Genomic DNA, 16,818 nt, shown 5'->3' with positions numbered 1-16,818 from the left:
TTTAGGAATCATATATGGATTTAGGCGCTTTAAGCACCCAGGTTTCAAAATGTAGGCCAGAGGCTATTTGCCTAGATGCTGTGTTTGCTGAAATACATTAGTGGAAAGTGGATGAAAGAGGGTCAGTTCAAAGAAAGTTGTCTTATTATGTTACCCTCCTCTGCCCACCAAGTCAGAATGAGGGTTTCAAGTTATAACAAAGCCGCACCTGTTTTGATTGCACTTATTTTCCACAGCCAGAAACTGCCTTCCCCATTCACTATATGAAGTCTGAAGTGTGTTGGAAATTAAACTGCTTGTTTAAAAACTACTACCTGGCAGTCACTAGACTGCTGGGAAGTGTCATCATTTGTGACACCAGCAAAAAAAAGACTTGACATCCCAGAGTGCAAACAAATTTTAAACTGATCTAATGATAAAGAGTTTTTTCACATATTTTTAACTATAAAGATTTTACTGGGGTTGCAGAACAATGCAACTAATTACAGTGTTAAAATTTTGTATCCACTAGGGTCCTTGTGTTTCCGCAAATATTTCAATGTACTAATGTGGTGTGACTGCATTTGCATCTAAGGAAACATATGAGCCATCTACAATTCAAAATATTTTTCTTGCATGGTAATATGACTAGAAGTCCTTATGGCATCTTAGAGACTAACAAATGTATTTGTTAGTCTCTAAGGTGCCACAAGGACTCCTTGTTGTTTTTGCTGATACAGACTAACACGGCTGCCATTCTGAAACCTGGTAATATGACTGAAAATCATAATAGCAGATTTGATTCTTTCTTTAATCCTTCCGAGAAATTGAATCAGCTCTGGCATCTTTTCCTTTTTCCTAAATTGTGAAAACTTTGAATCAATTTTTAATAAGATTGTAATTGACAAACCCATTGGAACATTAGTGAACATTTAAATACTAATTAGCTAAGCCACTGCTAATCTCCCCTCAGCAGAGCTCGCAGACACAAATGTCAATTAAACCTGAGTTTGTCCCCAAGGAAGGAAAGGTCAGAGGGTAGTGTTCAGTCAGCTGTGAGATTATGTTAACACAGATTTAGAAGTAATAATCTCAACAGAAAAAGCTAAACTTTCTTTTACTTATTTAAAATAATTACATTAAAGATAGGTGTGTAGGGTTGGGGGAAGCTCTAAAGTGAGTCAACAGTGTTGTTGGCACTTTAGCAGCAGCCAAAGTCCTATCAATTCACTGCCTAAAGAGTTGAACACCACTTCTTTCCTTATTTATGGCCAAATCCTGGTCCCACTGAAGTGAAGAAAAAAACTCCCATTCATTTAATCTGTGCCAGGATTTGGCCCTTGATCAATTTCTTAAATCCTTTAAAAATGTTCCAAAATTGAGACAGTTCTTTTTTCTTAAAGAAACCCTTCCATTTCTTCTCCGTCCTCCCCAACTTTTTAAAGTCCATTTGTTCTAGTGAGTCCAGGAACGGCACAATAATTAAAATGGATTCCCTACACTGGATTGCTTTTGCTTCCCTACACACCTGGGAGCTTTACGCTCAGATTCATCAAGCACTTAAGCATGCATGTAACTTTAGGCATGTGAGCAGTCCCATTGAAGTGAATGGGATTACTCATGAGTTTAGAGTTACACATGTACCAGTGCTTTTCTGAATCAAGGCCACAGAATTGTAAAGAGGCAATGTAGTGTTTGAACCTACAATCACTGCTCACTTAATGATCATTTTAACCTATAAAGCCCTAAATGGCCTGGGACCTACCTATCTAGAAGACAGCCTCCCTCCTCATGACATACTGCCATAGCTGTAGGTCAACCAAAGATCCTGAGCTGAAGCCACACCGGTATAAAAAAAAGGGTTCAGATGGCAACCTCCATGAGGGACCCATGGAGTCCAAGTTTGTCAGATTTCAGAGCCTGCTGCCAGGACCATCTTTCCCCCTGGCCTATGAGGAGATGGGTATGGGCAGCACCAGGGATGGGGTATGGATTGTGCATGGGAGTTGATTAATGTCTATTGTATTTACATTGTCATGGGATTATTTGATTTGAACTGGGGAACTGACAGGCTCATTTATTTATTTATTATTTTTTGAAAGATTGTCAAGGGGCCTGGGAAGACAGAAATCTTTCTGCTGGGTACAGTCCAGTGTTATAAGGAGTCTTGTTCCTCCTTAATGTGTCAGCCTCATAAGGAGGTGGATTTGGATGCAAAGTGAGAGATTCTCACCCCCCCCCACTCTGACCCCTTTAAATCACGTAAAAGTTCAGAACCAGCATAAGGGGGCTCTGAAAGCTCCGTAGCCGGTTGAAGGAGGATTCCTCTGGCACAAACCCTGTGGAAGACAACCATAAGTGTGCCTTCTGAGGACCCCGTTGGAAGCCCTGGCATAGTGGGTGTGCCGGGGTGGAAGGTTTGTCACAGGCAGGATCAGAGCAGGCACCACTGTTGACATTCCAAGCAGCACTGCCCCCCATAGGGTAGCCTGGGGAAGCTGCCATGATTTATACATACCCCCAGAATCATGTCACTTATTCCAGGGGCCTCTCTCGGCCCCAGAGCAGCCCAGAGGGTGCAAAGGTGGTTTAAAACCACTTTTGCCTCTCTCCCTCTGAGCTGCGAGTACCGCACTGTGCCTATAAGGGGTGCAGGACAGAGTCTCATCCGCTGAGCCAAGCTAAGAGCCTTGGCATCACTCTGACCGTGCCCTTCTATCCAAACATGCCTTTGGATTAATGTCACTCCCTCCTCGCAGGTCCACCAGCAGTGCTTACGCATTGCTTACTCATGCCCCCTGCCTTTAATGGCTCTCACCATTGCCTTTTAGATCAGCAGGCGACTGTGCCTTGGCAATGGGCAACTTGTTCCCTCTTGACATTCATGTCATTTTATCCAGACATGCTTTTAAACACCTTAAAGCTTCCTTTCAAAGAGCATGACCATTGTTGGCTCCTTGTTTATAACCTTTCCATTTCCCCCACTCTCTTTCCTTGTCCTAGTTTTAGATGAAGATGCTTTTTAGGTGATATCTAGACTGTACTTTAAGAACTGCTGTTTAGAATCTTCTTCATCTTGTTAGGACCCCTTTTAGAAATAAAGGGTATGATTTTAAAAGGTGCCATATGCCCCCTCTGTGGTGTTCAACTTCCTCAGCTCACATTGGCTTCAATGGGTATTCATAATTTCACAAGTTGAGGGTATTCATAATTTCACAAGAACAGGCCCAAAATTGTTATACATTAGTGAGAGATCATTGAAAATTATTACTGAAGTCAGGGTTTGAGCATAAAGTGATTGCAGGATAGGCCCTTATTGGTTTAGGCAATTCAATAAAACATATAAGCACATAATTAAGTTTAAGCCCATACTTATGCACTTTTCTGACTGGAGGTGGACTTAAGCATGATCTTAAAATTAAGCATATGCTTTGCTGAATAAGGGCCTCAAATACCTTCCACTCTAGTTATATTTACTGTGCTTTCTTCTCATTCAACTTTCTAAGGATAGGCTACTGCAGACTGTTTCCTGAGACATACAGTCTCAGAAATGTAGCATTACTGATAACCCAAACAGCAAAATCAATCATTTCAAACAAGCAAAAAAAAAAAAAAAAGAAAAGAAAAGAAAAAAAAGTGCATGACTGGTGGGTCGTGACCCTGAGAGCAGTTTTGAGAAGTATAGAATACTAAGCTTCTAGGTATTTGAGCTCACCCATTATGAGAATATACAGCTCTCCAGCATTCAACACATTGGAGCACTTTTTCCTCATGATATTTGTGACAGTCTGAAGCAGAGTACAGTTTGAGGTAGGGTTGATGCTGGAAGCTAGTGTGCACCATGCCACAATCCTCTTTAAGAGTCAACGGCATTGATGTGACCTAGCCTACTGAGACCTAATATGCAACACATAGGCTTTCTCTACACTCTTGGAATAACCACCCAACTGTGCCTTTTGTAAAACTACACAAAACTGCCTTTTTTAAAATGAAAAAAGCATACATTTGAAATGAATGTAAGAAACGTGCTGGTGAGTCATTATGGTTAGCAAAATAAAATCAAGGAAATTCAGTCAGGAGACTTGAGGAAATCATAATTGAGGTTATAGTATCATTTGGGGACATATTTTCATACAAGTTAAATGTATAAATATTGTTATCCTTATTCAGTGCCATATGTGTATGGTGCTTTTGCACATAAGATAAAGATAGACACCCTAGCTGATAAGTTTGCCGTCTAAAGCAGTGGTGGGTAACCTGTGGCCCATGGGCCGCATGTTGCCCCTCAGAGTAATCTGACTGAGGGCAACGAGACATTTTGCTGACGTTAACCATCCGCAGGCACAGCTCCCCGCAGCTCCCAGTGGCCACGGTTCGCCGTTCCCGGCCAATGGGGCCTTAGAGAACACTAAAAATGTCAGAAGTTAAAATCCACTGTTGAGCAAAAACAAAACAGGCATGTGTATCCCTGCAATACTCATGCATACATTAACAAGTCAGTTGTGGCTCCAACACTCAGTTATCAGCTCTTCTCCCACATGAATTCCATATCCCATTAGGGAACCTTTATATATCCTATTATGCTATCTATCCAGCTACAGTATCTTGCTGGGTTCCAGACATTTTCCTTATTACTATCACACTCCACTTCCAGTCACTGGTTCTGCCTCACATTTCTCCAAAACTGATATAATTTGCAATTCTTAAATGTCAAAAAGTATGTTACATAAGGAGGGGGGAAAGCCCATATTACTGTGTCTGATAAAGGCTCCATTTGCTCCAAAATTAAAAGGATGCAGATGTATTTTATACTGCATGAGAAAGAACACAGCTCTAAGGTTAACAACTGCAAAAAAATCCAGACTTCTACTCTACTGACTAGAGAAATTTTGCTATATAATACGTATGTTCAGGCAACAGAACTATGAAAGGGAAAAGGTCAAAGGTACCATCTCTCCCAAATTATATTCTCATATAAAATCTGTTAAATAATCGTCCAGATCCTCAGTCGATGCAAATCAATGAAGAGATGCCAATTTATGTAATCTGGTGCAAGAGCACGTGTATATACAAGACTCACTTATTTGGCTTAGCTTTCACATAAGTAACAAAATGAAATAATTAAAAAAAAACTTGTCTGGGTACAGAAAAGGGGAGACATTTGAGCTAGACTAAGACACCTGTTATACTTTTAAATTGCAAAGTGCCTAGAGACCATGGTGATGTGCTCAGTATAGAAATTTAGATAGATTAGATATCTAATCTCTCTAGCGTGCCTTTCATTCCCAAAATGGTTTACACACTTTACTATCACAGGCTTCTTTCCCAGCTGCCCCTACCATTATACACTCACTCTTATGATGCAGTCAGAAACTGCTAATGGAAGTCCCAGAATACATAGCAGAAGGGCATATCTGCTGGCTTTTTACAAATATAAACCAAAGGGACTACTTTCGCTTTGAAAATGTGATTAAACTATCTCAGTCACTTAGAATTTGCAACACTGAGTGCAGCAATGCCTAGATACCTTTATAAATTTGGGCCAAGGAACCTAGCAGAACCCATGGGCATATTCAACCCCACTGAGGATAATCCAAATTTCAGGAGTCCAGCAAAGCCTAGAGAGCACAATCTTATTTTGAATATCTGCCTGTGAGTGATATCTTGTGCTGGTGAGTCAAGTGAGCAGAACTTGTTTTGTGGGAAGAACTTGGAACCTTCCTCCCACCCCCATTTGACCCCTGCTACTCCCCTAATAGCTCATGGAGCAGCAACTGTTTGCTAGCACTGTGCACACGGTAACAATTAACTAAGCTGTTTGAAACCAAGAGCAACTGGTGTCTTCTTGCTCAACCAAGAAAATACATATTCGCCACAGCTCATTAAGCAGCATTACCAACATTCATGTTCTGATGACCCAATGTTCCCCCAGGCACAGTAATGTCACGGTCAACCACTTCATCTTCTCTACAAGGGGGGGATGAAGAAAAAGAGTGACATGTCAGATGGGACCTTGTTATTATTCTGCCATCAAACTGAAGATTGGGGTGATACCCATGCCTTGACAGAGCTCACTTCCCTCTCTGGATATGGCTGACTCATTTTCCAGAGATGATTTATCTCAGGGCCTCAGAAAAATACTTCTGAAGAGCAAAATTTGTGGCCTTTGGAATGCATCAGATTCCACCAACTGTCAGTTATTTAAAGAAGTATTCTAAAGGAGGATGTCTCCCACACCCAACCCCTACTCACAAAGTCTTCACACACATGCTGTAAATGACACAAGCTGAACAATGTGCCAACTATAATTTTTATTACAGAAACGCCAAGAAGCTTCAAATGAAATCAGGGCCCCATTGTGCCAGTCATTGTGCAAATGGGTATCAAGAAACAGCCCATGCCCTGTAGATCTTATAATCTAATTAGACATGGAAAGGCCTGGTCTACACTTAAAAGTTTTGCTGGCAGTACTATGTCAGTTAAGTATGGGGGAGGGCAGGAAATCAGACCCCTGACATAACTATGTTGGCAAAAACTCTAAACCAGATGCTGTTATACTGGCAAAAAAGTCCTTTTGTCAGTGTAGCTTATTTCATTCTGGGAGCTGGTATAAGCTATACCAGCAAAAGAATTCTTCTGCCAGTATAAGCTGTATCTCCACTGGAGAGTTTACAGGTATAGCTAAATCTAGGCTAGCTATGTGGTCCGCCTACCAGCTTATTTAAACTCCCTCAGGCTTTTCAAATGCCTCTTGGCTCCTGCTAGCTGGCCGACCTTCCTTCTCCTTCGCGATAGCATAGGAGAAATGTTTGCAGGTCTGAACAATTGCCAGTTTTGGATCAAGAAGGAATTTTTCTCAGTGGACCAAATTAGCAGAAGTCTGCTGGGTTTTTTGGCCTTCCTCATAGCATCATGGAAGCACAGTTGGGTTGTAAGCAATAGGACTTGAATGTTTAATGTTAGGAATGGTAAGACTTTAGCTCATTATAACTTGTGGCCATTGTCTAGTAGGGATAAAGACTAAAAGGGCCAGCTCCCACCGGTAAATAAGAACCTGGGATTTTACTGGTGGAACTTGTGCCTACACGAGAGAGAGAGACCTGAAGTTTTCATGGACTAAAGTTCCCCCTTGGTAACCTCTGTCCCCTTCTCCCCCTTCATGCAGAGGAAGGCAGAGAGGATTCAGAACCAAACTAAATCCTAGGGGTAGGCCTTGGCAGGTCTACCCAAAGCTATTGTTTGTATGGTGGGAGCCCTATAACCCCACATGGGAACCGTTAAATACTTGGTATGTGAGAGCAGTGTTTAAATTAATAAAGTTGTGGCCTGCTGTTTAGATCCATCTCTGTGTCTGTCATTCATTCACCTGCGTGACCTGGTAAATGTTTGTTTGTTGAATGGGAAAAACAAATGAATAGATTCTCCAGTCGGTTACCCCTCTCTCAGCTCCCCACCCTGCAGTGCCCATTTTAAAAAGGTGTTGATGTGAAAATTAGGATAGACCAGTTACCACAATCAGCTGCTTTCACTCCTCTGTCAGCATAGGACTCAGCTGCTTTTCATTTATTTATTTTATTTTTTATTTCCAGTATCAACCTTAAAAGCGACTGTCTCCTTCCAAACTCATCATTCAACCCAACAAAAATCACCAAGACACCACTGTGATTAAACAAAGCCAGGTGATATTATATCACCCCTTCCTGCCCCCTCCCAGAGACAGGCGATATTAATAGATGGCAATCGGACATTACCCGGCCTACTGAAGCCTTCAGCTTAACAGAACTGTCCTTCGGTTTTTGTTTTCTTATCTTTAAAGCTCTGCTTTTCCACAAGGGGTGGGGAAAATATCAACCGCTAATCAGTAAACATGCTCACATAACACTGAAAATGGAAAATGTGCAGCAGTCAAAGTCCCTGGGTTTATATAACTACACTGCTTGTTAGTGGGATGATGAACAGAGAACAACATAAAGCTGAGGAGTGGGGAGGAGAAAAGCGCTGAGAATCTGCATTTTGCTTTTCTTCTTCAGATTGAGACAAGATGCCCACATGCCCCAGTGAGAGCCTACTATTAATTATTCCTTTGTATGGCAGTGGTGCCTAGGAGTGCCAGTTATGGACCAGGACCCATTGTGCTAGGGACTATATGGACAGAATAAAAAGACGGTCTCTGCTTCAAATGGTTTACAATTTAAGTAGTCTAATAATAAACAGGGCCTAGAAATGAACATTGCTTCTTATCTCTTGTTCTTTCTCTTTGGGTTCTCCTGATCCAACTGTGGTTATTATAGGTGTTAGTTAAGATGTAATTGAGGTCTGCACTCCTTTTTTACCTTGATTTGTACCACTTAAACATATTTTTACCTCAGAGGAATACCACCGATAATCTGACTGAAGTCAGCAGTAAAGAATCATTTACTTCAATGAACATTAGATAAGACCCTATGGACATAGAGACCACTGAAGTCAATGGGAATATTTCCATTGATTTCAGCTCTGCTGGTTAAGACCCTATGTGAGCAGTGTACATACTTTCTGTGCTAAGAGACTGATGAGGGTTCAGCAATTTCCTTCTCTCAGAAAGAACAGTTCCTTTCTGGAATCCTTTGCAGTAGTTCTGCATGAGGTACTGTAATAGAATTGGATGGTTTCCCCAAAGGCTTACCTTCTATTTTCTTGTCCACATACAGATCCATGTACATAATTATACTTCAGGATATTGTCTGTTAAATAGCAACCGCAGCAATGATTCTGGTTAAAGGTGTAGGACAGTTTCAACATATAAAGCGCCATGTTCATACGTTCTGCAAAACTCGACATTGGTCCAGAGTGTTGAATAGTCTGGACTAGTAGCCTTGGGAGAGATTCCCAGCAACTAAAGCAGGATAAAATTCTTCAGCCAAAACTTTTTTCACCAAAAAATGCAGTTTGGGTCAACCAAAATATTTTGTGAATTTGTGTTGAATTCACCAAATTGTTTTGGTCAAACAAAACCCAACAAAATTCCCTCCCAAATCAAAATGTTTTGGCTTGGCATTTTTGAAATATTTCAATTTTTCAGTTCAAAACGACTGTTTGTTTTGAATTGTACTTCAATTTTATATTTTTTTAAAGGAGGTTTTAAAAAACCCACAGAAATGGTATATTTTGTTTGACTCCAAATAATTTTTATTTCCAATTTTTTTTATTTGTCACAAATGTCACAACATTTTTGGTTTGAGTAAACCTGGAACAATTTTTTTCACCAATTTTTTGGTATGGCCAGTGAACCAAAAAAAGATCAGTTATATGCACAGTCTACCAGCATCCCCATAACCTGGTTGTAGGGAAGGAAGGTGGAGTGGTAACCATTAGAGTAAAATGCAGTAGTACTTAAAATGAGGGTGGAATCCCCTGCATGATGCAGCACGTTATTTGAGATGCTATGTCTCTCCCTATATCTGGTCAAAGCATGTAAGATCGACCTGCTTTCCAGGACCGGTGGCAAAGTGTTCTCAGCTGAGAACCTTTGCCTTGGAAACTCACAGCCCCTGATGATCTGCCAGAACCCAAGTTTGGCAACCTACAAGCTGTATTATAAGGTTTTTTGGCTTAATCACCTTTTGATTAAGTTTTATTTTTATTTAGTTGCCATCAGAGCAGGCAAGCCCTTAACAGGGATTGATTTTATTGAGCCATTTCTAACAATGACTCAGATATGTTTGTTTGTTTTTAATGCACTCAGCTACCTCTGCAGTAAGTCCAGTTATAAGTAGATACATAAATAAATAACCCCTGAGCTGCCCACTGACCCTAATAGTTCCTTCAGTTATTATTTCAGTGTGCAGAGAGAAGACCATTGAGATGGGAGCTGGAGCAAGATGAGAGAAGTAGGAAAACCTGTTTATAAAATGGTAGAGTTAAGGCTCCCATCAATATACTATGTGAGGGCTTCACAAACATTAATTTGTTCTCATGGCATCTTTGAGAGACAGGGAGGTATGGAGCCTAGCACAACCTGGTTGGGGCCAGTAGGGCTTCCACAATACAAATGTTAAACAACAGTAGTATTATCCTCATTTTACAGATGAGAAACTGAGGCACAGAGAGATTCAGGTCCTGTTTTTACAGAAATGCTGAGCACCCACAACTCCAGCTGAAATCAGTCAGACCTGCCAGAGCCCTGTACCTCTGCAAAAATCAGGCCCTAATGTGATTTGCCCAAGGTCACACAGCAAATCATTGGTAGAGTTGGCAAACAAACACAGGCCTCCTGAGTTCTAACTCAATGATCCTTCGTGCCTTCATATTTTCACCATCGTTCCAAATTTTCCAAAATGTTTCTACAGACATCTATTAACCCTGATCATAAGGTAGTTACATGTTGATGGTCAAGGGCAGAGGCAAAAAGACCGACAATTAATCTGTGCTAACAAATCTTTGATTTCCGTTTCCCAGCAAGATATAGTATGTGAGCATTAGGACAGCAAGGTTGCTTACTCTTCAGTATCTAATTACCCACATCATTCTGTATCACCTCTATTCTTTGTCACAAACTGTTAGCCTTTTTGTTTGTTACCTGCTGGAAATGGGATAATCTGGAAAAAGGTTTAAGCTTTAGAATTAGATTTGGAATGTCACATTCTGGAGGCTCGAAAATCATTTGAAACTTTAAAGGGAAAAAAATTCCATGAAAAATTACTGAGAATCGAGTAGAAAATATTTTTCTTCCTAAATTAATTTGCATCTCATGGTCTGAAACAATAAATAAAGGCTCATTCTCCGTTTTGTCTCCCTCTCAGCCTCTTTCTAATTATATCCCTCACAAAAGCTAAAATCTTCAAACTGCAAATCCTGGAAATATTTTTCAGCATGTCAATCTTACTATGTATTTTCACTTTATCCTTTATTAAAGCCCCATTTATCTTCTAACTAATATACAAAATGTTCCTGTGCTAGGGTACATGTGAAGTATGCAGCTATGATACAGCAATTACAAATTAAAATAACAATCATTATATTCCTTCTTCACCCACCCAACTCACTAGCACTGGCAATTTCCAGCCCCCAAACCATCTTCAATTAACCTCCTCTTTGAAAGGCAGGGAGAGTAGATGGCTCTTGTAGCTTGCTCTCAAGGTAAACAAGTCTGAGCTTTTTTACACCATCTTAGAGAGAGGAAAGGGAAAGCAAGTTCCAGAGTGGAAGACATTAAGCACTCCATTCTCCATTTACTTTGAATGGGAGTTGTGTGTCTAAATATCCCATACAATACTTTGAAATTATCCTGGGACCTGATTCTGCAAACACACACCTGAGTTCAATGTGACTACTCTGACGTGTAAAGTTACTCACTTGTGTAAGTATTTGCATGATCAGGGCCATGGTATGAGACTGCTGGCTTGAAAGACACAGTATATAATGTGGTATCAAATCAACGGCTGCCTTTTTCTTCTGAACTTAAGAGTTTCTTGTTATTAAAAATCAATCCATCACTTACGGCACTATTCTTAAAAATAAAATGCTTTGAGCCATAGCATGGGAGACAGATATTTTGTTTCCCCTTTCTCCTGCCCCAACCACTCTGCTCACTTGAATTGTAATAGAGGGTATTTTAATCTGTTCTTTTTGAATTTGTCATACGTTTACAAAACTCCAAAGTGAGAACATTCCATTTGGTAACCAATCCTCCATAGTGCTGCTTATCTGTGTATTTACAAGAGTTGATTGTAAGAGAGACAGGGCCAAGGATTTAGCAATTCTCTTGCTGGCCCCATATAAGAGAACTTGAACCTTTTAGATTTTTTTTTGTGTGTGTGTGTGCTGGCAGATCAATTTTTAATATAATGTAAAATTTTTTCAAGATGCATTCTTCCTTCTCATCTATTCCATTTAATATTATTTTAGTGGAAAGGTGAATTTTTTATTTGTTTATTTTGGTAATCTGGTGGCATTGCCCTTTGAATTAATCTATAGTGTTTTATAATTGACAATCTACAGGACCATATATTTACACTAGTGTAAATCAGGAGTAACTTCACTGAAGTCGGAGGAAGGACACTGATGTGAATGAGAGGAAAATGAGGTCCAGACTATTTTAAAAAACTGTAGTCCTATATGTGTGTGTATATGTATGTATGTGTCATGCAATAGCTTCTGTGGTATTTGAAAGGATAGTAAGCCCTGAAGAGCCTGTATGTTCACAGAGGATCTTATCAGTTGTTGATGAGGCCCTGTCCAGTCTTACAGACAGGCAGTTTCCTTCTGCACTGGGGCACTAGCCTGCTGTGGAGCCAGCAGAAAGGTGATAAGCCGCAGAGAAGATTTTTTAGGAGTCTTGCCTATCTTTCACACCAAGTGGCCAGAGCACATTTTCCACAGTTGCCACTTACAGATATGCAGGCTGTTTTCGGATAAGGTCAAGAAAGAAATAGGAAAAGGGAGCAAATGGTTTCCAGTTAGCTTCCTTTCAGAGTCCCATAGGAATCTGGAGACCTGGGGTTAGACCTAATTTCTTTTTTTTTATATAAGTCTCTCATGGCTTATAAGTGCAGCCAGACAAGGTAGCTATGGAGTCACTCAGAGAAAGAGACAGATTTCAGACTAGCTATCAGTAATTCACTGTCTGCAACTGCCAGGCAGGAAAAGGCTGAGAATTCTGCCAGTTGATAGGGAAAGCGTGAGCTAGGCCAAGTTGCAAAACCTTTCAATCCTGTTACAGGAAATAGGTTTGCAAAATTTACCTTTAGCCAAACTCTTAGTGACTCTTTCACAGGTCAAGTACCAAGGCAATGCAGCCCCAGAACAGAAATATGTCTCCGCTTTCTTCGAAAGTGGATCCAAATACTGGAAGAGAAAAGCCTCATCTCTCAGTGCTGTTTCTGTTACTCTAGATCTCTAGGGGAATGTGAATGCATTAGGACTGAGTTTAGCATTTGTGTAAGATAACATTCGGAAACTCCATGGGAGGCTTAAGTTGATGTCTGAGGTGGCTATATCTGCGAATCTGATTTTTTATGAGGCATCATCTGACTGTTTGACCCCTAGCCTTTTCTAAAAATGTTTTTTTAATTATGTTAAGAATTGAAAATGCAATAGTGTCAGAGGAACATATGTAGCACATAGAAAAGATTTTACAGTGGTTTCATTGAGCTAGAATGGATTGAGACTTAGTCCTTGAACTAGTGTTTCAACAAATATGTACCACACTACCACTGTCTCATCCTACAGAACAGGAACGCTTCCACACCATTTTATTTTTTCAGTTTCTGCAGCACCTGGCTCTCCCACTCTGTTGAAAATGGAAAACATTTATTGTGGGCTTTTATAGAACTGTCAACTCATGCAAGTAGTTAGAAGTTTACCCCAAGTTGGTGGTGGCGGCAAGAGCATCTCTGGGTACTTTACAGTGGTTATCAAACTTATTTGATCGCACCCTCCTTCTTTGTCGCTGGAGTAGTTTAGGCCCCCCGCCTCCTGCCACACAAGTACATATACTGATTTAAAACAACAACAACAACAACAAAAACCATGCAGCTCTCACTAAATATTAAAAGCAGTAAGGCATTGATTCAAACAGAGCCAACAATCCATTGTAATAAGAGCAAAAGCAAAACTGTGATTGTGGTCGATGCTTACAATTAAATGTGCACACTGCGTCGTAGCAAATGGATTAATGTACAGATGGCAATGACTTTGTATAATGCTACGCAAGCTTAACAGAAATCCGTCAAAATGCACAGCGCCATCTGAGGACCTGATATGTCCGGAGCAGGGCTGGCTCTAGCTTTTTTGCTGCCCCAAGCAGCAAAAAAAAGCGCCGCCCCCCGAACCCTCCAGCCGAGCGCCGCCAGAACCCCCCCCGAGCGCTGTCCCCCCCCGCGCCATCCCCCCGCCCGAGCGCCAGAGGCTGCCCCCCCCTGCGCCGAGCGCCGCTGGAAACCCCCCCCGAGCGCCGCACCGCCAGAGCCCGCCGCCGCCCCCTGCCGAGCGCTGCCGGAACCCCCCTCCAGCGCCGCACCCGCGCCGCCCCCCGCCGAGCACTGCATGCCGGAGCCTGCCCCCCCGTGCCGAGTGCCGCCAGACACCCCCCCCCTCGAGCGCCGAGCCCCGCACTGCCCCCCCCCGCCGAGTGCCGCGCAGCACCGCCGGAGCCCGCCCCCGCCGAGCACCGCCGGAACGCCCCCCCCCCCGCGCCGCCAGAGCCCGCCCCCTGTCCCCCGCCGCCGGAGCGCCCCCCCTTCCCCACGGAATGCTACGCCGCGCTCCCCCCGCCGCCCCTTACCAGGTGCCGCCCCAAGCATGTGCTTGGGTGCCTGGAGCCGGCCCTGGTCTGGAGGAATCAGCTTTGCTAGTTATTCATTGCTGTGGGTAAAATGTGTGCAGTACATTTATTTTTTCCTAAAGCTTCTCACATACCCCAAATATACATTATGCACTCCCGGTCCCCACAGCAGGCCCACCCCCTAGTTTGAGAACCTCTGCTTTAAAATATATTTGTCTGACACTCCCTAGTGGAGTGGATTATTTTAGCATGCAGCATAACAATTACATATTAACTCTAATTCTGGTTTTCCCTGTGACGCAATATCCTCACAATCCAACAGGTAAGAATGTTTACTTCTACAGTGCAGAGAAGTTCATTACATTAATTCTGTAAGATGCATTGTCAGACCCTTTAAAGATTAATTTTATTTAAGATTAGTACTTCTCAATATTACAGTTGACTAACCAGCCTTAACCTTGAATAAAAGGATGCTATAGCAAAGTGCACATAATTCTGTACAGGCAAATTTAAATCTCTGCTCCTCTAAAAATTGGGTTTATCTTAGCAAAAAACAAACAAACCCAAAAAACAAAACCAAAGAAAAAATCAAGAACTGACTTCTATAAATGTAGCTGTCTTGTTTTGCTACACAACAAAAAGAGAACTTCCTACACCAAAATGTTAGTTCAGGGGAATCACCCATAAGTACTAGTGTTTAGCATCTTTGAAAGATGGATACAAATTACATGTGCATTACTAAGTGAGTGGCTGAAGCTTTTGAATCAGTTTGCGGGTTCTCAGTTCAAACTAAATCTGAACACTGAGGCTTAAATTTTCAAGATTTTGTGTACTTCAGTTTCTGATGCCCAACCTTAAACACCTTTCAGGGCCATGGCTATGCAGCACTTCTTGAAAATCAGGCTCCTTTACGGTGTCTCAAGTTGGGCACTACAGGTACAAGGAGATAGTCCATTTCCCCCACACACACCCTGTGATGGAAGAAATAGGGGTAAGTTTACTGAGCGTGCACCCTCATGCCCCAACTCTTCCTTCTACCATCTCTGGTTTGCCATTTCTTTAGAACTAACAAGATAAGGGAATACCGCTCACTCACCCTCGTTATATAGCTCTGCATTACAACTGTCTGTCTCACTCTCTTTTTGCTATTCTACAGCACAATGAAGGTCTCTTTGTCACCAGCCTCACTAAACTCACCACCTGGATAATACCTCTGTAAATGAAAACCTTTCAAAGTACATTTCCCAGAGATTTGATGTCACAAAGATGGAGTGTGTTGAATCAATCATTAAAGGGTTCCCGTGGCTTTCGCAGCATGTTTCCAGGCATTAAAATAGTCTGATTACTTATCTTTGGTGAGAAAATCCAAAATATGGTCTTTTAAATATAAACCAAATCCCTTGTAAACTCTTTGGGACAGGGACTGTCTTTAAGTTCTGGATCTATACAGTGCCTAGTACAATGGGATCCTGGTCCAGGACTGCAAGTCGTAGGGGTTCCAGTAATACAAGTAATATATAAGAATTTGCCTCAGCAAGGGTTGAGCAAAAACCGAGGAAAGACTTCAGAATTTGGTCCCATATTTATAACAGAGTTTAGTCCCATCTTTACAGTTTCCCAACCTTTTCTCTGCAGGCCTCTAGCGCAAATGTTGAATGCATAGAGGGCATATTTTTATTTCCTTTCATCGTAACTGTAAACACCAGAATATTTCCTAATTCCATATAGCATTATAGCCAGGAGATTTGGTTCTTCTGTTAACACAGGCAAGCAGGAACCCTTGCAAACAGGCTCCAAGATCTTAACTGACTTCAGTCAAGGCAGTTTGATCCTGTGATGTCCAAGACATTTAACAGAGACTTTTTCTGTGCTCATGTTATTTCTTTGCAAAGTGATAATGCTTCTAATTAGTGCTGAGACCTCCTGAAACGTTTGATAGGATTTTAGCTATTCTGAGTGGGGGGTGGGGATTGGAAGGATGTGGGGGTAGGCTTGGCCTGCCAATAGACTCCCTGGGTTACTGTTGGTGGGGGTCCCAGCCTGGATCCCAGACTGGAGTCTGAGCCACTAGGCTCCCAGCAGTAATGAGGCAGGGAGCTGGAATGAAGAGAAGCCATTAGATAAGAGAGGGCAAGAGGGGAATGTTTTGCTGACAGAAAAGAAATATACTTGGGACTAACTTCTAGTGCCAGTGATATTTTAATCTCATTGGCAGAGAACAGCTCTTTCAGGCAGGCAGAATTAATTTAGTGTTTTCAGTGTTCTCCCTCCAGTGTACTTCCAGGCTGACTGTAAATGGCACGCCTTCGCTGCTGTGTGCAGGCTATGCAGGACCTTTGTAGAATTCCTATTATGTGACCAAACCACCTAAAATGTATATAGAAAAGAAAAAAAGGGGGAGTCCAATTCTCCTCCGACACCAATTTCATGGCAGTGTAACTAGAACTGCAGTGGAGTTACTCCAGATTTACACTGGTATAAGTGAGAAGAGAAACAAGCCCATAGACTCCAGAATACCAAATCTTAGTGGTGACTGGTAATGCGGATCCAGTGAGATCCAGAGGGACTTGAATGAG

The sequence above is a fragment of the Malaclemys terrapin genome, chromosome 2, assembly GCF_027887155.1.
Source record: "Malaclemys terrapin pileata isolate rMalTer1 chromosome 2, rMalTer1.hap1, whole genome shotgun sequence".
NCBI lineage: Eukaryota > Metazoa > Chordata > Testudines > Emydidae > Malaclemys > Malaclemys terrapin.
The sequence above is the reverse complement of the archived record's forward strand: the minus strand, read 5'-3'. Positions refer to the sequence as shown.